The sequence below is a fragment of the Molothrus aeneus genome, chromosome 1 (genome assembly GCF_037042795.1).
Source record: "Molothrus aeneus isolate 106 chromosome 1, BPBGC_Maene_1.0, whole genome shotgun sequence".
Taxonomy (NCBI): domain Eukaryota; kingdom Metazoa; phylum Chordata; class Aves; order Passeriformes; family Icteridae; genus Molothrus; species Molothrus aeneus.
The window spans coordinates 65,111,270-65,138,607 of record NC_089646.1 but is presented as its reverse complement, the minus strand read 5'-3'; the positions used below and the strand labels follow the sequence as shown (position 1 = coordinate 65,138,607).

Here is a 27,338-nt window from a genome sequence, read left to right as displayed (position 1 = left end):
TTCTGTTTGAATACCCTGTAAACAGCCTTAGATAGTTTAATACTTTTCATACCTCTGCCTGTTTATGCCCATGTTTTCTGGTCTCATAGCCTCAGTCTTTACTGCATGTAATGAATATGATTCAGCCTCACTTCTGAGCTGAATATAAAGGATACTACAGTAAAAAAAACAGAGGGCTTGCTGTTGTTGTTTTGGGGTTATTTTCAGATTCAAAATACCATATCAGTACTTGCAATTATCTCTTCTGCAGGCATGAAGTTCCACCATGGAACTAGGGTATGTGCAAGTGTAAACCTGACACCAAGGAACCACTTTCAGGGTGTGGGATTTTAGACACAGCCTGTACATCTTGGAAAATCACCTTAATGCATTGGAGGACCTGAGTGTTAACCCTTCTATGTCTCAGTTTTCCTACCTGTTCAGTATGTGCCCTACCACATCTTTCCTGTGTGTGGAGGAAACTATTTAGATTGTGGAGTCCTTAGTTCTCCATCTAAGAAGAAAATCTTGCAATGTTTCTAAAAGAACTACCCACAGCGCTGTGGGCCATTTCTGCTCTAACACTAAGCTTCTGTCTTTCACAGAAAGGATACAAAATAGGGGAAACCTATTTCCCTTGCAGTTCCTTTCTGTTTGATAAAGGTGCATCAGCATCTGCAGCTCTGCGGGGTTTTGCACAGCCATAGTCTTCATTGTGTTCAACTCCAGTTCTGTGCACAGCAACTTGCTGACTAATTACTCCTGAACTAGTTTGACATTTCTAGTGCACAATTTAAAACATTCAGGAATAAGGAGATCTTCGCTTTTCTTGTCTACCAATTAATTATTTCAGGCACAATCATCCTCTGGAGCTGGGAGGGGGAAAACAACTGATCACAGCTTGAGGTGCTGTATCGGTCAGGAATCCAAGGCAAGAATCAAAAGCTGTGTTTTATTCTACCCCAAATGAAATCCCACTGAGACATGTCAGCACAATATTTACTTTGTACTGATTGCATCCCAGGCTGCCGAGCAGAGAGCAAGGAGCTAAGAAATCCCCATGCTGATAATAACCCACACTTGTCTATTCGATGGCACTAGCGGTGACTGCGCAGCTGCACAATTCTGCTCTGGTCAGATTTTAGTTTAATTTTTAAACTTCACTTCCACCTCGTGGTCAAGTCAAGCATTGCATGCAAGAGGGATTGCTCGCTATCTCGGCACTTTTTAAGCCCTAATTTTACAGGCCTTCTCATAAGGCAGCTTGTGTCATGGTGTAACTGTATCTATTGTAGATGCATATCACTGGGTTTGGATTTTTCCTTCTTTCCCTAGAGGTGGCTGTATGAGACTATTTTAGACTAAAGATTGTCCCAGGGTGATACAGCATCTTTCAGCATATCTGGTTTTTTGTTGTTTTGTTCTGTATTGTGGGGGGGTTGTTTGTTTGTTTGTTGATTGGTTGTTTTATGGATTTTGAGGTTGGTTTTTTTTTTTTTTTGCTTATTTTTGGGGATTTGTTTTGTTGGCTTTTTTTTTCAGCTAAAATGAACCATTACACGGCAGGGGGAGATCTTGTGGTGCAGCACAGCTAACCTAATGATTCTATCACACCCAAGCAGCATTCACAATCTTTCTTATTTCCAGCTCTATGACAGAAAGCCCTGCCCTCTTCATTTGTGATACCTTGGCTATTTGTAAGTTATTAATTTCTGCAACTGTAGCAGTAATTTTTTTCCAGATTAATGACCCGTGCAAGGGAAGCAGCACAAGTGAGCTGCCACAAGAGACAGGGAGGAGGAAAGAGATGGATGCCTTCTTAGGTAGTAGAAAGACATTGTACTAATTCAGCTATTAAGTGAGATCTCCTTTTCAAACCATATCTCCTTGGGTCACCACTGTCCAGTCTTTGCTTTCTCCAGCACAGCTCTCCTCTTCTTAAGGCCTATCAGCCTGCTAAGGGTTTCTGAAGGCAGAGGGAAACTCACTTTAACAGACTTAAAAATATCTATTCCTCTTCTACAATAATTCATTCTTGGGTTAAGATGCAGGGGAAAAAAAAGGGAGTAAAAAATTAAATAAATTTTGTGACTAGAGAGCCTTCATACTGAAGAACTACCTGCATGGCAGTCATGAAAATCTACAAAGAGACATCTTTTTTCCATTAAGAGATGAGTTAGTGTCAATGAGAATCCAATTGCTGCTACCTTTCTGTTTAATTAAAATAAAAGTGTGCCGTTCCCTATAGTAAGATGGTGTAATCAGTAATTTGTGACTTAAGTTTAAGAAAGTTTTATTTCTCATCAGAAGGCTTGATAATGTAGGAAAAGAAAACATCAATTCATTTCCTGATGTTTTAATGATCCAGAATATAAAATTTAATCATATCAGTTTATCTTCTCCTAATCCTGCACCATTAAAGCAAGTGAGTCTTGTTATTGAACTTAAAGATGTGCAACTTAAAATGTAAATATGAAAGGATGCCTTATAAACAGATATTAAATTTGTGGACAACTCACACCAAGTCAAGTCACCATTGTTAAGCTTTTCTATTTTGACTGTTTTCTTAAATGGGGGATTGCAAGCCATGGCCTAATAGCTCAGTTTATATCCTAGAAAATAAACTCTGTTAAGAGAAACAGTGTATAGGTGGTTATATTGAACTTAGATTTACGTCCTCATTACAAGTAACTTATCCTTCTTGTATCACCTGCATGTGCCTTCTGCAGTACCTGTTCCATGCTTTCAGTCATGATTTAAGTTGCTTTATTCTTGTTTTTCACAAATTTGAGGTGATTGTCTCCCTTCTATATCTGAGAAAGGCCAGGCTTGTATTAATGTACCGAAGAATTAACCACATACTCCGTTGCCTTTCTCTATTAGTGTGGTAAAATGGACAAACTAAGAGCAATGAAACCAAAAGGAGTCTCTGAAACTTATGATGTGTAGTGCAGAGGCCACAGGTAATCACTTTATCAGTACTGTTTTGTGCATCATTTCATCATGATATTTTTAACAATACTTACAGAAGAAAACACTGTTCAACTTAACTCAGCTTTTGAATCTGGTAGGACTCCTTCACTTTAAACTTAGAATAATGCTCTAAGTCTAATAAGATAATGTGAGCTCCAGTGCCCACATTATCATTTAATTGTCTTGAAATAACAATTTTGTTACTAATTACATAATAATACTATCCACCCTTTACTGCAATTAAATTTGCAGTGGCTGACTACTAGAAACTGTGTTGTCATAATAAGGGTAGTTTCCTTTATTTGCTTATGCTGAGTTGCAGAATCTATAATTATATGCACGGATCATCAATTTCAGACTTGTTTGTATAATTATAAGTAATTGAACATGAAAGCAATTTAGAAATGTCTATAAAGTACTCTGTCTATTGTGGAATTGGAATAATTAGTAGATTAGAGGGATGATCATCAGTTAAGAAAGAGCTTTATAATTTCACAGTAATTTGAATATAAATAAAAAAACCCCACTTGACAAGTTCAGCAGCAGCTTTCCTTGCTTACAATCAGGGATAGTCAGATTTTCAAAGTTACTCAGATATGTGCACATTCAGAATGATTTTGGGTTGGTCTAATGTGTTACTAAATTAGCACAGTAAATTTGCCCACTAATATTTATGGACTGTACTCATTGTTGGGAATACAGACATTATAAATAGCATCATTAAATTTAGTGACAATACATTTTATTTCTAAACAAATGAGAGGCCTATTAAATATAAAGTAAGCATATGTCATTTCTCAGTGTTCACTGTGGATAGAATAGAGATTTTTAGAGATTGCAAATCGCTGAAAAGCTGTGTGCAAAGGGAAACAAACATTTTTCACAGGTGTATCAAAAAATACAGGTTTGTGAGAGTACAGACACTTAAATGGTCTCAGATGAGGCTGCTGGGATTGATTTTCTGTCTCCCAAGAGGGCAAATGCTCTGAGCTTTGAGCAGGGCCAGAAGGGTTGGCAGTGGTATAGCTGAGTGTGTCAGAAAGCTGTGCTGGAGGGTCTTGCTCCCCACAGGACTTCCACAGTGTAACCTCCAGGGTCCCACAGCTGCCAGCCACTGGTGCTAATTTTGGCTGCAGAAAGGAATTTCACCCACGGCTGACTTCACCTTCCCCACTGCTGGGGGCAGGGATGAAGGGAGAGGTGGTGTCCTCTGCTGAGCTGTGAAAGGCAGGTAGGAACTTTGCCAGTGCCACCCCAAGTGAGTTGTGTGTGTGTTCAGATGTTTTCATGCATCTCTTCAAAAGGTATTTTTTCCCTTATGGTAGAGGGTGATCAGCTCATTTCTCCTGATGGGGATCAGGGGAAAGAGACCTGCCTAGATTCTCTGGGCCCTGAAGGGAAAATAAGTTCAACATTCAGGGACAGATCATCTTGGCTGTGGCTGACAGATGTGGTAGTTGGGTCTTCACAGTGTTTCCCCACCTAAGGGTAGTGCTTGTAGCACTTTTGTCTCTCTCCCTCATTAAAACTCAAGTCAGCTGCTTATTCTGGGGATCTCACAAATGTCTCTGATAACAGGACATGGATATCTGGGACCAGGTTACAAAACTGTTTGAAAAAATGGTGGTTTCTGTAATTGCCACTTCCAGGGGGTAGTAGCTGAGAACAAAGTACTTCTTAGAATTTCTTGTCATTCTTCCCCCAAAAGAAACCATCTTCCATAATCTTACATCAGCTTTATTTTGCTTATGTTTTATTTCTCTTATCTCAACATAAAAGCAATAAGTTTTTAAAAATAAGCAAATTTCTTGGATCAATAGCATTTTCTATTGACTGACTCTGAACTGAAAGTTGAAAGGAGCAAAATGAGCCAACGAAACCCCTAGAACATGGGCAAGCATTGCACCACCACCTCAGCACATGAAAGGAAATTTGCTTGCAGTGCAATCCATGGCTGTTTTTTGTCAATGCTGAGATTTCAAGCCTAGATATGTCAATGCCCAGCTCTGCATGGTTTGGAAGTGCCACCACGTGTGCCACACATACATAGATTTTATAGCACTGACACCTGGTGGCAGGAGGCAACGTGAACACCAAGTGACAGTCTAGCAAACAGTGCTCCAATAGTCCACACACTCTTTTCATCCCTATTGTTTTCATGTATTTTCCAGTTAGTCCTGTACTTGGTTAAACTAAGCGATTATGGAAGATTTGGGTATTACTAATGCTGCTACAGTATAATATTAACTAATAATGAAAACTTGGTAACAAAAATCAACTAGCAGCTGTTATGTGGTAATTAAAGTTGAAGAGATGGAAAAACAAAAAGATGAAGATGCAAATTCAAGGTATTCCTTTCATTTCGAGAAAAAAATGTTTTCTTTGGCCTAATAAAGTTATTAAATACTCGCTGATACAAATTTTGGGAAGGCTGCAAAGGAGAATTCTTTCTTTCTTGTTGGGATTCAGAAGTGTTAAGGAGGTCATCATTTTTCTTTTCCATCTATGCTTTTCCCCTCCTCTTTTCTGCTGCATTGCCTCTCAGGCTTGCATCTGGCTGTCATCAGAGCACTCTGATGATTCCAATAGCAGTGCCAGAAGCAGGAGCTCGAAGTCATGAGACATGACCCAAAAGACAATAGAAGTTCATGAGGTATTTTTAAATTAAATTTGCAGTCCTTTGTACTTGTGTTCTGCAGCTTTAAATATAAGGGGTCACATTTTCTGGACTATCCTTACAATTCTTAGGACTGAGGCTTTGTCTTGTCTACATTTTTTTTTTCCCCTCAATAAAATCTGGTCCTGTTTCCATGAGCTCGGACCTCTGGAGAACTCCCAGCTCCTGGGAGAGTCACAGGAGAGCTGCAGCTTGGCTGCAGTAAGCATCTATGGAACTGTAAGTCTGCACACAGCCTGCCCATGTCTGTATCTCTGTACTTAACCAGACCTTGGATTCCCCCAGGAGACAGTCACGTCCCTTGTAGCCCAAGGTAACAGTGACCATTAATAGCATCTCTCTTTTATTGAGCATATACATTCAGATCTGTAGAGAAATCATTCTCAGGATAATGTTTTTTATTAGTAGTATCAATAAGCAATAGCTGAAATTCTCAGTTAACTCACCGGATTTTTATAAGACAAAAGCTGTTTCCTGACAGGCAGCACTTGTAATTCTTTGTTATTTGCTAGGGGGCAACATCTGTTAAGTAATGTTTTCCTGTTCTGTGTGATTAATGCAAAGATCTATAACAGCATTACAGTGAAGAGGGTACACATAATAATTACATGCAGAATTTCTGTGCTTGGAAGTGTTAAATAATAAATAATACTGAGATGCAAAGAAAGCAAAAGAACAGCATTGGCCAGAGATACTGATTGTATTTAAATGAGAAGACTCTAGCTTACAGGCTCATGTAGACAAGTATTGCCCTGGTAGGTACAATTACAGACAAGTATTTAACTTCCTCATACAGGCTGTGAATGGCCCAAGCAGGTAAGTCACATTCTGCACAAATGTAGTTCCCACACCACAGGCACTGCTGTCAACACTGCCGTACTGCTCGGGGAAGTCTGGTGACTAGCCAAGGCTTTTGCAGAAATTTAGTCTCTTTGCACTCTGTCTTGTACTCATTTGAAAGCATAAAATAATTCATATTAAATGGTTCTAAGGATTTCAGTTTGACACCTGAAAACACCGCAGGTACAAAGGTGTTTCATGTTAATTGACCAAGACAGAGAGAGAAAGAGGATTTGTACCCAGGTTTAACACAAATATAGGTCTGATCACAAATTCAAGACAAAAAAAAAAAAGATTGCAAGTCTTCACAATTGATAAACTTCATGCAACCAATGCATGTTAGGTAGTGTACGTCTTTTCAATGTTTATTAGCATCTTTGACCATTTTCTAATGCCAAGCCTATCCTCATGTTTGGGTGATGGCAGCAGTTACTGTATTACATTCCTGCTCATGCTGAACTCTGGCGCACATCACTCAGGAAAAACTCATAGATGGGAAGGTTTTTTGGGGTGGTTAGATGGGCAGATAGCACTGCTTCGATATTATTTGATTGTTGGGGAAATTCAGGAGCACATAGTCATGTATTTGTTCGAGGACAGGCCTACATGCTGGCAGACAGTTAATATACCCACTGGGGACATATATTTTATGAGCACTAAACTGGATTTGCAAGAAAGAAAGAAATTCATCATGGAAATAATTCAAGAGAGAAGTAATTCAAGAGAGAAATGGTAGGAATAATTCAGTTGATTTTTATTAAAAACCCCGGAATCCTTTTAAAACTAATATACAAGGGTGAGTGCATTTAGCAAAGCATGAATTTGGTAAAATATAAAACAGGAAGAGACATAACAAAGTGAGTTCTTTTTCTTACCCAAGTAGTCCAGTTGAATTCTTTACAGGACATACAGGCCCTCGGGAGTGTGATGAGTGGTTTAATTAATTTTAAACCATCATATTTAATCAAGCACTGTGCATTTTCAAAAGGCTACATTCATTCCACTTCTAGGAAGACTTAGAGATCTTTTTATAATTTGTTTTTATGGGACTTTGGAGCTCTATATTCAGTGTGAAGCAAATCTCTTTAATTGACATCACTATGCTGTAAAACTGAATGATTATCCTCAAAGTGAAACCTTAAACTTGCTCTCAGGTTACAAGAAGGAAGAGACATTAGACATTTCTAAGCTAAAATTTTAATTGGGATATCATTCATCTGCAAAGTAGCCAGAGTTCATTCTATTTATTTCCATGATAAGACACTCCAGAAGGCATACATGACAGGACAGTGGACCAAAAAAAAAGGAATATACCTAAAACAATTAATTTCATTTTGCTGAACAAATTTTTCAGTCAGAGCTGCTGTGGGACAACTGAAATGTTTGGTTTGCATTTTTATAAGCTTCACTCATCAAATAAATATCAAAGCAAGATAATGATATCTTAACCTCTCACTGTACTAAATAAGCTTTAGTTGATTTAAGTGAAGGAAAAAAGGAGGATAAAGGCTCTCTTTGTGATTTTTTGATTAGATTCAAAGGAAAGTATGGAAATTACAGCTTTATTAACTCTATGTGTGGAAATATGCTTGCAAAGAAAGAAGCTGGATTGCACTGTGGGTTTTTTTTGGTTTTGGGCTGGGGTTTTTTTTCTGAATGGAAAAGGAGAGGCTTTTCTTTTCTTGATATGTTTTTCTTCCTCCAGGTACTGTGGTATGATAATTTTCTATTACCCAGGGTTTTTTTGGGTTTTGGTTTTTTTTAATTTTTTTCTTGGTTTGTTGTTTTTTGGGTTTTGGTTTTGGTGGGTTTTTTGTTTTGTTTTGTTTGTTTGTTTGTTTGTTTTTTTGCTGTGTTTAAGCAGGTTTGAGCTTTGCTGATGCTACAAAACCAGTGGGACAAAGTCCTATTCTTACTTGGACACAGACTCTGCTAGAAGCTCTCTTTTATTGATATGATCTGGACATGTCACATGTCTTAGTGTCACTTTTGTGCTGTTCACAGGCTTGAAAAAATGTGTTGGGCAGTTGAGGGTGGTTTTGATATTTTCCTATGAAACTGCATACTTTTTGAACAGTGTAGAGGTAATATTAAAAATAACTTAATTTGCATTTTTCACAAAAGGTTTGTATAGTGGATTCCAGAAAAGGTCTTTCAGGGAAATTTCTCCCTGTTAAACAATGACTGCCATGAGATTTTGAAGCATGGACTCTTATAGTCCTAAAATTTTTTATCCCTGATGTTTATTACAATTGTCAAGAGAGAATTAGGTTTTAAGAGTCTGCACTCTCTTTTAGAGAAAACAAGAGACAAGTGTTTTTCTTTACCTGATAGATGGCACCACTGTGCCGTAGCGCTTTAGAATAGCGTACAGTTATGATACTCCAGTCTTCATTAAGTGCACTGGTAATATTACAATAAAACATAGAGGTTCTGGCAAACTGGAGCCTCTTTAAGTATCCCTAGTGCAAGCACAGTCCATCCCCTAAAAAGTTTGCAATCTAAATAGACAAGATTGCCAGGGAGATGAAGAGATGTTCTTGCTGAGAGAAGGGTAAAGTGACTTGCACAAAGTCACCCAATTAATTTATAAGAGAGCTAAAAATGTACTTCTCCGTGTCCTTAGAACTTAGGTGGCAGTTTTTCTTGCTGGTGGCACATTTAAGGTTTGCTGTCTCACAGTCATTCTGATCTAGTCCCAGGATTTACAACACCACAGTAAAATTTATAGCAAAATGTGGGGTATCAGATTTGATAACTGCAGGAGTCTTATATATGGGAAAGTTGTACCTGATCACTTTTACGTGCCTCTAAAATTGCGTCAGTCAATCTTTTACCTTGTACATAAAATAGGATGAGTAATTCCCCAAAAAAAACTTACACCACTCTGGGTTTTTTGTATATGTGAAATATCCAATACACAATTTAGCCCGAGGGCAAAATGTTTTACTGACTTTTATTAAAAGTAGTAGCAACTGGATGCATCCCAAGTTCATGACCTCATGATGGACTAGTGAGAAGCTCTCCAGCAAAATGGTTTCTTTTTTCCTACCTGCAAATGCTGATGCATCAGAATGACAATGATTGCAATGTTCTTTGGAAAGAATTCAAAGCATACAAGAAATTACAATGTTCTTTGGACAGAATTCAAAACAGAAAGCAAGTGAACTTTTGTTGGAAATCTCTCAAACTCCCTTTGCCTGGTTTATCAGCATCCTGTGGTCTGCCTTTTAAAGAAGCTGAGAGTGTGGAGCACTGGCAGTGCTGGTTTCCCAGCTCTCAGGCAGGCACATCCTCAGTGAGTACCTCTTGTTTGGGCAACAATTTATCCTTTCAGCTGAGGGTGAGGATGAAGAGCACACAGGAGAAGAATGGACCCCCTGGCCCTCCTGACTGGGGGAAGAAGGGCATCACTTGCCTTAAACGTGTCTGTAAACAAGGAGATACAGATGTGCACAGCAAAATTCTGGCCCACAATTCTTTTGGTTTTTTTTCCTGAATTGCCTGCATTCACTAATGCAAAGCACCTTTTTTAACAGAGAATTGCAGTTTGGGAAATGGAATACTGTTTTTTGTCTTCTGTGGCACAACAAAAGCATTAATGAGAAACCTCCACTGGGTGAAATTAGCTCTCTCTCCATATCCCCTGGCTCTGCTCAGTGATACAGTTACACATGAGAAATGGAGAAGAAGTGCTGCTCCAATATTCTTCACTCAGATGCAGTTCTGCTAAGTGCTAGCTAGGGGAAGCCTTTCACTGTAAAAGATGCTCCACAGCAGAAAGGTCTGGGACTTGCTGTCAACCACAGAACAATGCAGACTTCCAAAAAACCCAGAGTCTCCAGGATAGGGCGTAGATGTTTCATGCTAGCTTCAGAAAGAGGCTTTCCTGAAATGCATGCACTATGAAGCACAGATATAGATAATTATGTCCTCATGAGGCTGTCTGAAGTGCTGACCAAAAGAGCACAAAGGATTGCTGAGGCCAAGGCTACAGCTTGCAGTGCTACAGAGATTTCAAGATTTAAAAAATCATGTGTTTGTTGCTGTGAGCTCTCCACCCACTGCTATGGAGGTACTTTAACTTCTCCCTGTCTTAACTGTACAATCCATTCTATGCCCCTTTATAGCACAGTGAAGAACCTGAAACCTTTTTGATGCTTTTTGATGTGGTTTCCTTTGTAATCCCTTAATTTTATTTCTCCCTGAATTGGAAAGGAGAGGCTTTTCTTTTCTTGATATTTTTTTCTTCCTCCAGGTACTGTGGTGTGATAATTTTCTATTACCCAGTTTTGGCAACCACCTTGGAATGTGCGTCACTTCTGCTGCTAAAAAAAAACCAATTCTGTTTTATGAGAAACAAAGGGATCCTGTGGCAATGCGTACAGGAATTCTTAAAGCTGAAGTTTTGCTGAGAGGGAAGGAAGGGGATTCTTTGGGTTGACATGGCTATAGAACCAATCTCATTGAGTACAGAGCTCTCAGTCGTGAATACTTACAAGAGAATGGAGGCTGGGAGCTGAGGTTATAAACTGATTCAGGCTTTGCCAAAAGACCCCCTTGACTTAAGTGTTCCTACGGACTTCTCTAAAGGATTTGAGAGTCCATATTCCTCCTATGTCTGGATGTGCAAATGTATGGCAAGGTTGCCAGGCAAGAAATTTCTTTAAGACAAGGCTTCAAAGGCCAAAATCCTTACTGTTACTGTTTTTTTAAAAACAGAATTTTTTTACAATTTCAAATTCTTATTTTGTAAGGTACATCTCAAATTCTTATTTTGTTTGATTTATCTGGTTGGCTGGTTGTTTTCATTTGAATTCTCTCTTGTCCTTAATAATTGTGACTTCTTTCTTTGGTTCCAGACTGGGATGTAACTTGGGAGGGTTGGTGCACAAGGAGCTTTGGTTTGGTCCATAGCAGCTACTGTTGGATCACACAGTTCTGCATCATGTGAAATCCTCCTTCAAAGCAGAATAAAATCCTATGGAAATCCCTGCAGGGAGATTTCTAGAGCACCTTTTGCACCTCCTGTAGAGATGTGACTTCTTTTCATTGACACTTTGGGAATTGTTCATATGTATTGTCATTGAATTGTGACATATTATTCATAAGCTCTGAAGCTGAATTTAGCTGACTGGCCTTTTTTGTGTGAGTTCAATTTAGTTTTGGACTTTTTATTTGATTTCTTTGAATAAGCTTAAGAAACCAAAAGCAAAAAGGCTGCTAATTGCTAGGATACAGAAGACAAGGCAGTCTCATTGCATTGCAAAGGTAGCTTTATGGACAAATTTATGATGTCTGAGTATAGGTCAAGCTAGTTAGCTTTGACATTTTCCAAAGTGCTGTACCATTCCTAAGAGGGATCCTTGCTGTGATGAGTACAGTCCCATTGACACTGGAGCAATAAATGCTTTTTGACACAGTATTTCAAAAGAATTACAGTAGTAGTTTCTGGATTGTGCTCTGTCTGATTGAACATAGCAGATAAGGAAGGCTGGATGGCTTTCAACACCTAAACAAGGGTCCATAGAGTCATAGAATGCTTTGGGTTGGAAGGAACCTCTAAAGCTCATCTAGTGCAACCACCCTGCAATAAGCAGGGACATCTTCAACTAGATTAGGTACTCAGATTGCCATCAAGCCTGTCCATAGATTCATAGAATCACAGAATGGTTGGGATGACACAGGAATACATCAAGGTGGGGTTTGAATCTCCAGATGAATCATTAAAACTAAAATCACAGACAAAGACTCTCTAACTAGTCAAAGTTAGAAAGTAGTGTGGTTATTACACCAGCGGGTGGCACCACACAAGGATCTTTGCCTTCTGTTTATTTCCCAAAATAATATATATGCATAAGCCCAGCACCTCCTATGCCCCTTTGTATTAAAATGAGATTATTAGTCCTTCACACGTGTGCAGTTCTTCTCTTGCATTGGGTTGATGGTCTCGAATTGGATCAGTGGTCCCAGGGATGAAGTCAGGAAGGTCTTCATCAGATCTCTATGACCCTCTGTCACGATCCAAGGCCTTCTGCTTTGTGATGGATTAACACAGAGTCCAGGTGCTTGGCATTGTTCTACTGGTTTCAATATGTTCCTATAATGGTTCACTTGCTCCACTTCTTTCTACAAATGAGCTCATAAGATAACAGATAGCTTTAGCTTAAGCATCATTAACCTATTGTTGGTGTATCTAACTTCAATATAAATTGGTTCTAACCCTCAGCTAAAATCTTAACCCTTTAAAATCATGAATCACAGAGAGGGAGACTCCACAACTTCCCTGGGCAGCTTATTCCTGTGTTCTGCCACTCTCAATGTAAAAAAATTCTTCCTCATGTTGAGCTGGAACTTGCTGTGTTTCAGTTTATGACCATTGCACCTCATCCTGTCACTAGGCACCACCAAAAAGAGACTGGCACCATCCTCATGGCATCTGCCTTCAAGATACTTGCATGCATTAATGAGATCCCCTCTCAGTCTTCTCTTCTCCAGAGAAGATCTAACTAAAATCCCCAGTTCCCTCAGTCTCTCCTATAAGAGAGATGCTCCAGACCCCAAAACATCTTTGTGTCCCTCCACTGGACTGTCTCCAGTAGCTCTTTGTCTCTCTTGCACGGAGGACCCCAGAAGTGGACACAGCACTCCAGATGTGACCTCACTAGCTGAGCAGAGGAGGATCAGCTCCCTCAACCTGCTGTCCACACTTTTCCTGATGCACCCCAGGATACCATTGGCCCTCCTGGCCACAATGGCACACTGTCAGCTCATGGTCAACTTGTCACCCATCGAGGCCCCCAGCTCCTTCATGAATCCATGCTGACTATTCCAAATGACCTTCTTTTGTTTTATATGCATGGTGATGACCTTCAGAATGAGCTGTTCCATCACCTTTTCAGGGATGGAGGTGAGGCTGACTAAGTCTTCCTTCTTGTCCTTTTTTAAGATGGGAATTACATTGGATTTAAGGTTGCAAAAAGGCCTCTAAGATCATCAAGTCCAGCCATTCAACCTGATAGTACAGGTCTACCATTAAACCCTGAATCTTTTCAGGGATGTGGTATCTACAACCTCTCTAGACAACCTGTCTGAGTGCTTCACCACCCTTGTTATAAAAATTTCTTCCTTTTATGTAGCCTGAATCTACCCTTGTTTAGTTTAAAACCATTGTCCTATCACTACAGGCCCTACCAAAATGTCTGCCCCCATCTTTCTTATAAGCCCCTTTTAGGTCTCCCCAAGGCCTTCTCTTCTCCATGCTGATCAAACCCAGCTCTCTCAGCAGGAGATGTGCTTGAGCCCTCTGATCATCTTTGTGATCTCTGGGTTTGCTCCAGCAGATCCAGGATTTTCTTGAGTTGGCAGCACCAGAGCTGAATGCAGTACTCCAAGTCTCACCAAAGCAGGGTGGAGGGACAGAATCCTCTCCTTTGACCTCCAGGCCACGCTGCTTTTGATGCAGCCCAGGATGACAGCATTAATGCTTTCTGGGCTGCGAGCACATATTGCCAGTTCATATCCAGTATTTTAGTTACCAGCATCTCTAAGTCTGCAGAGCTGCTCTCAGTCCATTTATCCCCTAGCCTGTATTGATAGTGTGGCTTCATGCAACTTAAACCCTGTGACTGCATGTCAAAGGTGTATGCACCAAAGAACATGGTAGAGCAGGACAAAAGAGGAACCTCATCTCCCCCTGTTCAGACCTAAAAGCAGTATTTGTCTCCTTGAGGTGGTCTATAAACACCTAAGAGGAAGATACTTATAAAGTTGATCCCTCCAACATGAATTAGATCCTCTATATTGTATTTATCTTAGGTGAGCTGTTGCTATTGTGAGAGGTTTTTGTATTTACTGTGGAAAAAACCTGTGTGGGTTCTTTTAAGCATCATTTTTGAAATGTACAAAAGGTGAGGGTTTCTTCATTAACCCTTTGCAAGTACTGATTCTGTGCTCTCTCACATGTTGAATAAGAGAATAAAAGCATTTCTCTGAAAACTTAGAAAGCAAAGATGTATTGAAAATGCTGCAATAAGAATTCAGTTTAGATCTTGGTTCTAAAAGATCAAAATTTTCATTTTCTGCTTGGTAATGCCAATTGCTAGTTCAGCTTCTTCCACCTAGTGTCTCAAGGCTTACTCTTTTTTTAACATTTTTAGATCTTTTTCACAATCCACAGCACATAGCTGGACAGGATTTTTGTAATGATTATTAATCTTGGTAGCTTCACACTTCTTGGCTGATATGGTAAATTATTTTAAGTCGCAATGTGGTTATTCATTTCAGAGATGAGTCTTTCAGATGGCTCTTTGGTAGGATGATGAAAAGTGTCTGCTTGATGTTACCCTGACTATAGTGGAAATTACTTATGACCATTTAAGATAGTTTAACACAGTTTAAGTTGTACATACAATGGAAATAGTAAGTGTACTAGGAGATAGATTTAGCTCTAGGGAGTTGACTCCAACTGAGCAAAATGGTAGAGCAGCCTGCAGGCTTTATTCAAAACCCCACCTACATGCTTATGCTTCCCCCTCTGCATACAGATTTATAGGATAAGATGCAGGCTCTGGATATAATACTCTCATGTATTAGTGAAATCCACACCTTCTGGAACAGGAGTTTAGATCCAGCTTTTTGGGTTTGTTTGTGGCAACAGACTCAGCCAGTACAACACTCAAATGCTCAAATACATTTCCATTGGTTCTATCTGTTCCAAAAGCAGGAACACAGACTGGCTCTCCAAAATCTCCCATTCTATGCTCAGATACCTATTTTTGTCCAATTAATGATTGGGTTTTTACTTTTGGTAGCTTCTGTTCATGAATTTGCTAGAAGGAATAAAAGAATTGTTTGCACAAACATTTTTCATGAACAACCTAGATGTCCCCATGTACTTTATATGTTTAAGAAGCTCAGAATGGTTCAAGTGAGGCATCTTCTGCATATGTCTTCTGACAATCTTCTTAAATGTGTGGCTAAAAAAAGTATTCCTTTGGTCTCTGTCAGTTCTTTTTAAAAAACCTTAGAGAACAGTAATTTTGCTGTGCACTCACCAGAGATTCCAGCTCTGTGAAACACTGATCCTTCCAATGCCAGCAGCTCTTTGTCAGGTTGCTTAGGCCACAGTTCACAAGCAGTTCTCCCCAGGGGCATCAGATGTATGCAGGTACTGAATATTAAGGTTGCCTGGGTGCCACACTGAACACAGAACCTAAAACCTGTATTGGAGTCTTACTTGTCTCTGTGGCTTGCTAAGCCCTCAGGACAGAGCTTTCCCTAACACACGAAGCTGTGTGCTTTGCAGATATATGCATTATGCAGCTCCTCTTCTCAATCTTGCCTAGAATAGAAGTTGCCCTATATGCAATGAGGGTGTGAGGGAAGACCCAGGCAACTACAAACCTGCTAGTCTAACCTCGGTTTCTGGAAGAACTATGGAGAAGATTAAACTGGATTGTACTGAAGGACATTTAAAGACCAATGCAGTAATCAGACACACCAAGAGTTCACAAAAGGAAAGTCCCATTTCACTAGCTTGATATCTTTCTACAATAAGGTCACCTGCCTGGTGTGTGGAAGGAAAGTGTCAAATGTAGTTTTCTGGATTGTTGTAAGGCTTTTGATACCATCCCTTACAGCATCCTTTTGGACAAGTTGCCCATCTCTGGGATGTGGGTATACACTGAAGAACGGGCTGAGCAGCAGGGTGCAAATGAGGCTACATCTGGCTGGTGAGCAGTCATCAGGGGTGTTCCTCAGGATCAGTTCTAGGGCCAGTGCTGTTCAAATACCTCTCAGTGATCTGGAGGCACAAATTGAATGCCCCCATAGCAGGTTTGCTGATGGTATGAAACAGGGAGGTGCTACTGACTCTTGAGGGACAAGAGTCCTTGCAGAGAGGTAGAGTGGAGCAGTGGGCAGTCATCAGTGGGATGAAATGTAACAAATCCAAATGCTGGATCCCGGTCCTGGGATGGAGTATCACGGGCACAAGTATGAACTGGGGGAGGAATGGCTGGAGAGCAGCCCTGTGGAAGGGGATCTGGGAGTGAAGGTCAGCAGCAGCTCCCTGTGAGCCGTAGTGTGCCCTGGCAGCCCCAAGGGCAAACCTCATCCTGGGGTGCATTGAGCACAGCATAGCCAGCCAGCCAGCCAGGAGAGGAGATTATCCCACTGCATCAGCCTCACCCTGAGCACTCAGTGCACGTCTGGATGCACCATTTAAGAAGGTTGTGGAGATCCTTGAATGTACCAGGAGGGTAACAAAGGTGGTGACAGGGCTGGAAGCAGGTCCTGTGAGGAGCAACTGAGGACTTTGGGCTTGTCTGACTTGGAGAGAACGAGGCTGAGAGGTGACCTCATTGTTCTTTACAGCTTCCTGAGGAGGGGAAGGGTGGAGGGAGGTGCTGAGCTCTACTCCCTGGGATGCAACAATAGGATGTTCTAAGCTGCACCAAGAGATTTAGACTAGGTATTAGGAAGCAATTTCTTACTGAGAGGGTGGTGAAACCCTGGAAGAAGCTTCCTAAAGAAGTGGCCGATGCTCCCAGCCTGTCAGTGTTTAAGAGGTATTTGGTCAGTGCCCTTAACAACACGCTTTAACTTTTGGTCAGCCCTCAAATGGTCAGGCAGCTGGATTATAGATGATCATTTTAGGTCCCTTCCAACTAAAATAGTCTGTTCCATTCTTTTCCTAGGAATAGCATGAAATTCTATTCTGTTTGACTTCAGGGAAGCTGTATTAGACAAAATGTGAGCCCTTCATGGTATGATCTCTAGGCTGTATTGACATTTCATTTCCCATTCTCACCTCTGCCTTTTGAAGTAGATCATTTTCACGGGGTTGGATTGCCACAATTCAAAAGTATGAGCACCTCTCTTCAGCTGCTTTGTTTTACCCTTGATCCCATTTAAAACCTTTCCTCTGTGACATGCAGCAAGTTTTAAAAATATGTATACTTTGAAAGGATGTGGGAGATAAGGATATGAAAACCACCAGTACTGTCATTTAAGGTGCTTCAGATGACCACTACATTAACCTTCATGTTACTGTGTCATGGTAATCCTGCTTAGCTATTCTCTCACTCATTCACTACCTTGACAGCCCAAAATCCTGTGGAACTACTTGCCAGCTAAGGCAAGAAAGTTTAATAAGGGTTTTTGCACAGGCAGTTCCTGACCTTCAATGAGATAAGAAATTAACCTAGTCTATATTTAGATTCACTGTTAGGGTAATGTGGATTTTCTTGAAATTCCTCTCACTACAAAGAGCTTTAGGTAGCCAGAGCTTTTTAAGAAATTTGTGCAGTGAAGATTCCACAGAAGTCAGTAAATCTACAAATGGTTAAATTTGACTTCAGATGCTGGCCAGAATTCCTTGCAAAGTTATGGAGATACCCATGGAGTAATGAATTGTCTCTGTGGCTTGAACTGCTTTTCTACCACTGCGTTTAGATTTGACTTTAAAGCCAAATCTCATCATGTTTTCTTCTTCCTCCTGGTTTTAATGAATGCCACTTGCTTGGCCCTTGTGAGTCTACAGCCTGTCTTTTTACAGTGGTAGACAGAGCTGTTGGTTACATTTGTTGCCCTTGTCTGAAAGGGTACTGAAGAGCAGCAATTTTCATTCTCCAGCTTTTGTTATAGCTCTGGCTACAGCATCCAGATTGATTGGATGGGGGAGACTCATACATTGTCAAGCCAAGCTTTTCTGACTGTATTTTTCCCCTAATACAGCTGTCTGTGTATTAAAAAGGATGTTATCCACATTTATGGTTGAACTATGTACTTATTCTTCACATAGGCACAGAGTTGTTTTGCTTCTCCCAGAATTATGCGGCCTTTCAATATAGGGAGAGATACTACCCTCCTTATTTTTTAAAATGATAGGGTATTCATTAAGAAGAATGTAAGATGTGGGTCTGGATTATGTAAGATGTAATATAAGATGAGGTTATCTGTCAATATTCCTTTAACTGTTAGCCTTAGCTTTCCAAATGTCTTTAGCCAAACAATTTTACTATCCTACCTCAGTGGGCCTTATCTGTAAAAGAAGAATTAGTTATCTCTGAATTTCAAAGGAGTGTTGGAAGGATTAATTTGCTATGCTTTCCATTGAATGTTTTGCAAAATGATAGATGCTAAGAAAGTATTATTATTGTTTCAAAAGCATTTTTGTTTTGTGAATTTTCTCTAAAATACCCTATTTTTATGCTAGGAATATTTATATTCCTATATATGTGGATATTTTTTAAAAACAACATGCATTTAATTTGCCTCTGTGAAACCCTACATAATATGAACTGCATTAATAAATTGCTCAAAGTACTACAGACAAAAGACTGAATTCAGAAACCCTCAGTATCTTACAGCCCCTGAAATGCCTCATTATTTAGTGATACTTAAACTAATCTGCAGACACCCTCTCTCTGTCATCAAAATTCTGCTAGGCATTCACTTTATTTCTAGGGACTTTGAAGTAGACAAGATTTTGGATTTGTTGGTGTTTTGGCATTTTTTATGTGTTATACTGAGGAAAGAAAAAATAATTCAATAGGCATTTTTCACAGAGATACACCATTTAAAAATAAGTCTGTCTAGCAAAACTGTAATAGTCTATTGCTGTCTCTGTTTCACATTTAGATTGTGCTTGACACAGGATAGCTTTGCCCATTTCCCACTTTGATAGGTCTTAAAGCTTTTTTACATTTTTGATGAAATGAGATTTTTTTCATAATTATCTCTACCATGCAGAAACAAAAGGCAGTTGGTTTGGACACACTGTACTGAGTTCAGTGAACCTGGTGGAGCTGCACCAAGGATTGATGGCTACCCAAAATATTCAGACTTTCTGTGTGGAGCACAGAACCACAACTTCATGGTTTCTCATGGAATCCCAGTTCCCACATCATCTGAACATGCTAGAATCACAGCTGTTTGGTGAGGTTTACTTTTAAAGCACAAAAAGTAAAGAAATAGACCAACCACACACAGCAAATCAAAGAACAGTTGTACAGAATGTTCTTCCATATTTATTACTGGGTTTAAAATATTATAATCTAAATCTGCGAGGTTTTTTTTTTACAGTGCATGTGATGAAACTAGCAAGAGAAAGCACCTGATTCTTCAATAAGTATCAATCCTCTTAATGAGAGTCCACCATGCATTTCTAAGCTGTTGTTACAAGCAACTAACCTGGGTCACAACCTAGATGAGGCTGGAGACTGAAAAATTCAGTTGAGGGGAGAACTCGTTACTGGAGCAGACAAGCGCGGACAGTTCAAGATGAAACTGTGAGATGCTTTGTGTCAGGTTACCAAGGATGTTCATGAGATGACCATGAGGTGTTGCTTTCCTAAACTGTTCAGAGAGCACTCAGTATTAGCAGTCTGCTTGACTTGCTGCTTCCCATTCAGCTAGTGATTTATAAGGGGTAACTGTGGCACACACTGCTGTCTTTTTCACAGGACAGGTTTTTGATCCAGGATTTTGATCCAGGTCTCTACTGGATGGACTTTACTGTGGTTTTAAGCTCCCCTTTTTCTCTTTATGGTAAAGATTTCTGTTGAAAAATGAGATACAAAGTTAAACAAGTACTATATATCCCTTCCAGAGGCTAATAGTTTTAGGACAGTAAAATCACAGAAATCAGTATATTCTGTCAGCTTTCTGCTTTATGTCTTTTCATACATGTCAGTTTTCATTCAGATGAGAGTCCAATACCAAATCCATCCCATCACTGAATATCTCCTGAGCTTTGGGACTCACACATTAAAATATTCAGCAACCCAATTGGCCTTAAACAGCATTTTCTTTTCTCTGTTTTTGTTGTGAATATTAATTTCCTGTAGGGGCCCCTGAATGTGCTTTGCAGGGAATAAGTGGAATGGGTAAGGAAAGGGCAACTTGCTGGAGAGACAAGTGTGACAGCATGGTGTCATAGCCAAAGTGGGAAGGTTTTCAGAGGGAAAAAAAGATGCAGCAATCTCAAGAGATAGCCAGGCCCCTGCTTAATTGCTGTGTGCTGGGAGATCAGCCCACATTTGTATCACTGTGTCCACAAAGATCACCAGCTGAGAATGAGCAAAAAGCTCACATAAATGACAGGGCCAGATATGCACCTATCCTTCTTATAGCTCTTTCTCCTGAGCTTATTTTCCAGGGCATGATATGAAACTCAGAGAGCATCCAAAGGAGGGCAACAAGGAGGGTGAAGGGCCTTGAGGAGAAGCCATATGAGGAGCAGCTGAGGCTACTTGGTCTGTTCAGCCTGGAAAAGGGGAAATCTTGTGAGGGGAAGAGGAGGGACAGACACTGAGCTCTTCCCTGTGGTGCCCAGTGACAGGACCGAAGGGAATGGCCTGAAGTTATGTCACGTAGGTTTAGGTTGAATATCAGGAAAAGGTTCTTCACACAGGGGGTGGTTGAGCACTGGAACAGGCTCCCCAGGGAAAGTGGCCCCAGCACCAAGCCTGACAGAGTTCAAGAATCTTTTGGACAGTGCCCTTGGGCACATGGTGTGATTCTTGGGGTATCTTGTGCAGGGCCAGGAATTGGAGTTGATGATCCTTGTGGATCCCTTCCAGCCCAGCATATTCTGTGATTCTCACACCTGTCAGCCGCTCCTCAGTGAGGGTGGCAGTACACAGTGATTGGGGAAGCACTGTGGAAAGCTGAAAGGTTTATATTTGGAAGTGCTTCAGGCTGGATTGGATCAGAAGGAAAGTTTCAGAAGGACACATACCACAGATCTGAGGAGCTGCCCATTCCCACTGTGGGTCTGCACACCTCTGTCAGTGTCTCTTCCATCAAGATTCTGGTTTTTGGCTGGCTCTTTGCATGCATTTTGGAAGCATCAGTGATAGCCCTGACCATAAGGAGAATTACAAACAAGAGCTGTGCAATGCAGGAACTTGACTGCAGAGACAAGGCTGCTGGTAGCTATACATACTTGGTTGGGGGCATGAGGGAAGGGAAATGCTGGGAAAAAAGAAGTAACAATTACACAAATCAGTTACGTTACACTGTAAAATCAGTGAAGTGGTAAGAATGAAACTGGCTGCCTCACTACACAACTTAAATAGAAAGAAAAAATAATAAGCAAAAGTGTGATCAGGAAAGAAATATGACAAGCAATTTGTGAAAGAAGTTGAAAATAGTCTAGAAGCAGTTTATCAACTGAAGCAAGAAAGCAGTCAAGTGAATAGCTCTGTTCCTGAGGATTTAGGGGGCCCTAAGTAATATGCCTGACCCCATGGGCAGCATCCACCAAAAATGGGGATCTTTTTGTTGGGCCTCACATCCTAGCACCACATCTGGCCATGCAGGTGGGACATCCAAGCCGCTATCTGCAGAGTCTCTCATTATGCACCACTCATATGCACCACAGCAATGAATGAAATGCTGCTTAAGCTTAGTCAGGGCAGACAAAGAACCATCTTGGGCTAGGTTTTAAATCAAGTCTAAATTCCATTGTCGATCCCACCATGACAAAATCTGAGAGCTCTCTGTGCTTCACTTGCATTTATAAATAACACCATTCTAATTTTCTTGTGTCCTGCATGATACTTTCCCAAACATTATGATGGAGCAGGTCTAACCCAAAATCTCATATACAAATATTTGTATCAGACTCTGAAATGTTCTCCTTTGACTTGTATTGGACCTGAATTTGAATTTTAAATTTTCCACTATTTTGTTACTATTTAAACTGTTGGCGCCCCCCAAATCTGATACAGTCACATTCATACATATCCTCCTCTTCCCTCTACCCATTTCCTTCTTGAGGGCATGTTGTAGCCTGTTTGCCTGCTTGTTTTGAACTCCATGTACTGATGGGTTCCTCTCAAATTTAGGTGGGGTTTACACTACTCCGTAACTCATGGAGTTTTTCTGTGATGGAAAGCCCTGGGAGAATGCACACTGGGGAAGTCACAAGCTGCTATTTGCACAGAGATAGTAATTCTTTGTCATCATTTGGGTTTGTTTATCTCCCCACCTCATATGATTTCCAGACGAGCTTAGCACACTTTGAATCCTCTAATTATGCTGCTGCAGCCATGTGACTGCCTGGCTGAGTAATTCCCTGCAGAAGGAGACAAAACTGCATGTAACAAAGCTCAACAAACAGCATTTAAAATGTGAACGAGTCACAGTAGTATAAAATACCATGCCACTTTGCCTGAAATCTCCTACTGGTGCCACAGCCGTGTGGAGACTGGATGTATGGTAGCTTACTGATCTGCAGGGAAGAGCATGACTGGGGAGGGAAGGCTAGCTAGACCTTTGGCTTGTTTCCTTATCACCTTCCTCAAAGATCTCTGAGGAGGCAGGATTCCCTACCTCGTGGAGGTAAGGAGCAGTTTCCTTCTGCACCACCAGGGAGCCCAAATGCATTCTGGCTGTTCTGCAGTGGTATAAGATAAAATGAGAAAGACAGAGCAGTTAGCATCAAACATGCAGCAATCTGCCGAAGACCTTCTTGATTTATAGGTAATATATGAGAGGAGGGGAAAGGGCAGATAAAACCCAATTGTTCCCATTTTACAAAAAGCCTTGTGCTGTTTTCAGAACAGCTAATTGCATTGATTGTTCTGACCTCTGTATCTTCCTTTCATATGGGAGCTGGTCACTGAATTGCAACTTGTTTTTTGGCTGGCTGACGGCGGAGAAGGGGCTGTCTGGCACGGAAAGGCTGGATGGGTGTGTGTAGAGCGTGAGCGTTTTCAGAGCATGACACTTAGGAAGGCTGCTGCTCAGCTGCCAAAAGCACAGCTGTTACAGAGCAAGTGAGGGAGCCTGGCAGCAGCCTTGTAATCAGGTAGGCAAACGTGCAAACCATATGCTTATTCCTGCCTAATTTTATTGCTCAAAGTGGCAGTATTATTAGCGGGTAGTGTCTGGGTTCACCAAGTCCTCTTTTCTGCCGGTGGCAGTCAGGCGGGGCTGGTGGGAGCAGCTGGGTGTGTTTGCCCAGAAGCCGTATCTGTGAATGAAGAGATCAATAGCTGTGCTAAAAATCACTGAGCCATCTGGGATTTACAGATAGAGGATTGACTTGCAAATCCTCCTGAAACGGAGATCTGCAGTAACTGCTGAAGAACAGAACAAGCAGTGGAGGTGGTATAGAAAGTTATCTAGAAGACCTGAAATGGTCTAGTGGTACTTTTCTCAGCCCTTGGTCACAAAGAAGCTCAGGAAAGTGTGAGAAGATGCTAAGGTAGGGGGAAAATATGTTCTGCTGCTATTTTTTTATTTTTTACCCTGTGATTTTGAGGGTACTGCAAGATGATAGAAAATGCAGCTATATTTTACCAATATCTGATGGCTACCAAAATCGGTGCCTGTACATCTGCATGAAAACAGGATAAGCCTATAAGCAAGTGGGAGAGGGGGAGAAAAAGGTGGAGACAAAAGAAAAGGCTCGTTCAGAAAAGTGCCAGAGGATGCACTATTCTGCGCTCTGTGGTTATGGAGAGCTACAGCAGCTGTCAGGCTGCAAAGAGGAGCTAGGGAAAAACTGAGGCCTGAGAGTGGAAAGAAAATGTACAGAAACCACTCCTACTATAGGTGAAGAATGCATTTTTCTAGTACCTTTCAGCATGAATTTTAAGTATGGAATTGGTCTTCCATTGATTAGCAAGGATATCTGCCTGACTTACTTAGCACAAAGAAATTGAAGTATGGGAAGTGTCCTGTGGGCTCCTGGTTAAGCTGTTCTAAAACACGGCCTGGGAGAAAGAAGCTGTTTGCTGGCATGGGGTGCTGTGATTATAGACCTGTGTCACAGTCAGGTGAATTGCTATGTTCACGGCACGGAGCACAATGGGTATTCTGCTCTGCATACTTCTCTGCTGTCTTTTAAAGGGGACACAAACAGATGTGGAAAATCAGCCATCCATGATGAAACTAGACATCTAAAGACATCTAAGTAGGAAAATAGTAACATGTGGAGACTACAAAGGCTAAATTACTCTGCTGATGTTGTGGATGTTTGGGAAAGAACTGGAAATGCAAACCAAACCCCCAGCATTTTATCCACTAAACATTCCAGTAAAGCAAAATAACAGCTTTTCTCTTTTTATTGTTTCTTTTTTTTTTCCTGGCAGGGCATCACCTTGATCTTAGGTTAGCCTAGATAGTTGCACTGTCCTCTGCTGTTCTAGTTTCTATTTAAAAATGGTTATAGTGTTTATTTTATGGTGGTTTTTGTGTGAAATTTACATCTAAGAGGGGAAGATTTTAGTGGTGGGTAATCTGATCTGTTATAAGTTTGTAAAATATGGTACATGATTATTGGTCCTCCCTAATAGTAGTATTGCTAACTGTGCTGCACCTTCAGAGGTTTGTCAGTGCTAACAGCATTTGTCTAATCTTTTTCCTGAATTTATTTCTCAGTGGAAGCAACAACAATAAAAAGACTTCAGGTAAAACATTGATAAGTATAAGGAATGTCATGTCTGTAGTTTTCACAGGAATCATACAACAGATACAGTATTGTGACTTTAACTATCAGCAATCTGCCCTCTGTGTTAGCAGAGCTACACTTCCTGCACTGGCCTTCCTAAGAAGCAGAGCTGGGTCCTTGTAACTTATTTCTGTTATTCAGACTTGCAGTCCTGCTTGTTCTGCTCCCAAAATACAGATCCATGGCCAGTTGAAGTTAAGAAGCAGTTTATCTTGTCTTGGGGTGCAGCTACAGGAGAATGTCTCTTCTCCTGGGACCTAGACCACTGAATGTCATCTCTCTGCAGGGCAATCTCCCCAGGTGGCACTAAAAGGTTATAGTCATCATTTCTGTAATGCCATTGCTCCATGATATTATAGGGGACATCTGTGTAGTCAAATATGTTCACAGCTATCAAGAAAGCTCACTAGATAATCCTCTATCACAGCATATCACTACTGTATCCTTCAAAGATATTGAAGAAAAAAAATATAATTCAGATGTCTTCTTACAAAATCTTTCTCTGTGCTCTGCAATCTCAGGAGATCAGAGGTTGAATGAACTGAAACTTCTTTCAGCATAGTCACTTATTTCTATGCATTACCTTCATGAGGGCAGTAAGAGTGGGGATTAGATAGGTAGGAAAGCACAGACCTATTAATTTTCGTAAGGAGTGGTCAGTCTTACTGAAGATTAGATTTTTAATCTCTGAAGGAGTCATCATGCTTTATTGGATAAAGGATCTGCCAATGAGAACTTCTCTGAGAAAACTCTATGTGAGGGGTGACAAAGAAATAAAATGGCCTAATACAATCTTTCATATGTTGCTTAGAAGAAAAATTCTAGCTTACAGGGAAGCTAGGATTTGATTTATCAAACTGAGAAACAGTCTCAAACTTTGTTATTTTTGCCTTGATTTTCAAGCAATAGACTGCAATAGGTATGTGAGTAAAGTCCAGATGCCTCAAACTTTCTAAGCCTACCACTCTCAGACAGTAGAACAGAAGGTGTCTGGCATTTTTAACAGCCTATCAGGCTGATAAAGGAGCAAATGTGTCTGTTGGAAATTCTGCGGTTTATTAACCTGAGAGGGTAAAACAAGCAAAAAACCAAATAAAACCCAAACAAACAAAAACCCAAAGAAAACAAAACCAAACAAACAAAAAAACCCAACAAAAATCCACAAACAAATCCAAAAGACAACCAGAAAGAACCACCACAAACAAACCCAAATCACAAACAAACAAAAAGACCCCAAAACCAACCTGGAAAAATCTGTGCAAGGTTTTATTTCTGAAATACATTGACTAGGGGAAACACAGAATCCACTTAGGGGAAACACAGAATCCACTTACAAGTGAAGTGCAGAGCAAACTGAAACTGCATCTGTGACTTAGACCACCATTGCAGTATTTCTGCCTCTAAGTAATTCTTGTTTCACACAATTGACCCATGGAAAATGTCTGTAAGAAATGGCAAAATGTACTTGGTTTTCTAGTTCTCTTGACCAGTGGTGAGATCCACATAGATTCACAGTGTAGGCAAACTGAGAAAATGCTGGAAGCTTTTGGAGGTGCAGCTGTAGTGAAAAAAATGGTTCTGTTTACAGAAAGAGAGAGCGTTTTTTAGAGAGTCAAAAGACTCTCTAAAGGAGTTTAGGAGTTGTTTAAGAGTAGTTTCCTCTTCCTCATGACAGATGTAAAGAACAAGAAAGGGTGCCCACATGGAGTAAACAATATTCTTTCTTGAAAATAATTTTTGCCACACTTTGAGTTGTTTCAGAGCAGTGAAATGGGAAAAAAAAGTCACATGTGATTGCTCAGAATTTAATCACTACCAAAATATATTCTCAACTTTTCGTGCTATTTTTTTCAAAGTTTAGTTTTTTAGGGATCTGAATTTGAGTAAGACAACTTTTTCCCAAATTGTTTTCCAGTTTACCAAAATTCAATTTTGAATATACCGATGCTACTTAGCATCAGAGGATAGTTTAGATCAGAAGGGATTTCAGGATGTCAGGGCAGTCAATTCAATGGTATAATGTTAAAATGGTCCTTCATTCTATAGTAGTTCAGTATAAGAGTAGGCAAAACTTTGAAAGATTCATATTGTGAGTATTTTAAGCTGTAGAAGAGATTTGGGAGATTCCGTGTGAGTAAGAACTTTATGTAAAAGCTTTGGGTTTGTGGTTGGAGGTAGTTTTCTTAAAATTATGCATGGAAATTCAGTTTTGCTGAGCACAGCAAAGCCAGGCATTCCTGAAAACAACCCCCCAAATACTGCACCTTTTCCAGATGTGATGGTGGTCTGGGCTTCAAGCCCACCACATACTTTCTGTGCTATATTTTGCCCTCAGGTGTGACTCTTCAGATGTGAACCTAACCAAAATATTTTGAAGCATTTGTCTTTTTCATTTTGTCA

The 27,338-nt window shown here is 40.4% G+C and overlaps 1 protein-coding gene across 6 annotated transcripts in view; it reads left to right on the top strand.

Moving 5' to 3' along the window:
- PHACTR1 (phosphatase and actin regulator 1) overlaps positions 1–27,338 on the top strand; it is a 306,781-nt gene that overhangs the window by 109,454 nt on the left and 169,989 nt on the right. The window contains exon 1 of one of the 6 annotated variants that reach the window (XM_066558490.1): positions 23,195–23,291. The exons of the other annotated variants lie outside the window; for them this stretch is intronic. The gene's annotated coding sequence lies outside the window, so the exon portion shown is untranslated. Of the gene's footprint in view, positions 1–23,194; positions 23,292–27,338 lie in introns of those variants that run through there. 6 annotated transcript variants of the gene reach the window in all.